The sequence below is a fragment of the Bison bison genome, unplaced genomic scaffold (assembly GCF_000754665.1).
Source record: "Bison bison bison isolate TAMUID 2011002044 unplaced genomic scaffold, Bison_UMD1.0 scf7180017864180, whole genome shotgun sequence".
Lineage (NCBI taxonomy): Eukaryota > Metazoa > Chordata > Mammalia > Artiodactyla > Bovidae > Bison > Bison bison.
In genome coordinates, this window is record NW_011494752.1 from 8,381,720 (window position 1) to 8,382,508 (window position 789).

The following is a 789-nucleotide window of genomic DNA, read 5'->3' on the forward strand; positions in this document are numbered from 1 at the left end:
CCGCGACGAGGCCGCGCCCGACCTCACCCGCCAAGCTGGGGGCCTCCTCAGCTCCAGGCCGCCGCCCCCCGCCCCCGGCCCGACCTCCCCGCCAGCGGGATCACCCCCCTCGACCGGAACAGCGTCCCTACTAACCCGACAAGCTGCGGCGCCGCCCTGCTCCGAGCCCTCCGCCGCGCCGCCCCTCTCGGATCTCCGCCTCCCCCCCCGCACCCCGGCTGCCCTCACTAAGTCCCCTCACAAGGGGCCGCGCCCGCCTCAGGGCGCGTGACTCTGTCGGGCCGTACCACCGCCCGGAGCCGCGGAGGGGGAGCCGGCCGGCCGACGCCCCCGTACCCGAGGCGCCCGGAGATCCGCCAGACCCGCATCCCGGGAAGACCGCACGGGTCCGGGAGCTCCGAAGTCCGGTGGGACCCTAGAACGGTTGCCAGACCCGTTCTCTCCACTGCCCAGCCCGCGCCCCCACCGAGAAGCCCGGAGTGGTTGCGCCCGCGCGGGCCGGTAGGGGAGGCGGGGAGGGAGGTGGAGGAAACCATTCCAGGAGAGGGGAGGATGAGTTAATTTAAAGAGCACTTTTTAAAGAGAATTGAGGAAAAGTAGATACATTCTAGGACTCCTGGCACATCCAGAAGGAAAAGAGAAAAAGGACGTCGCGGATATATAGGATGCTGTAATTTCTTTTGGTTTCACCGTTTTTATTAAATTTCCAATGGAACCAGTGTTCGGTGGAGCGCGCGGGCCGGGGGCGGGGCAGGAGGCGGCCGCTGGGTATCTTAAGAACAGCGCGAC

The 789-nt window shown here is 67.2% G+C and overlaps 1 protein-coding gene across 1 annotated transcript in view; it reads right to left on the minus strand.

Annotated features, from left to right (window-relative positions):
• The window catches only part of FLCN (folliculin), a 16,293-nt gene extending 15,867 nt beyond the window's left edge, over positions 1-426 (minus strand). The window contains exon 1 of the mRNA XM_010842876.1: positions 136-426. The gene's annotated coding sequence lies outside the window, so the exon portion shown is untranslated. The remainder of the gene's footprint in view (positions 1-135) is intronic.
• Between the last annotated feature and the right edge of the window lie 363 nt (positions 427-789).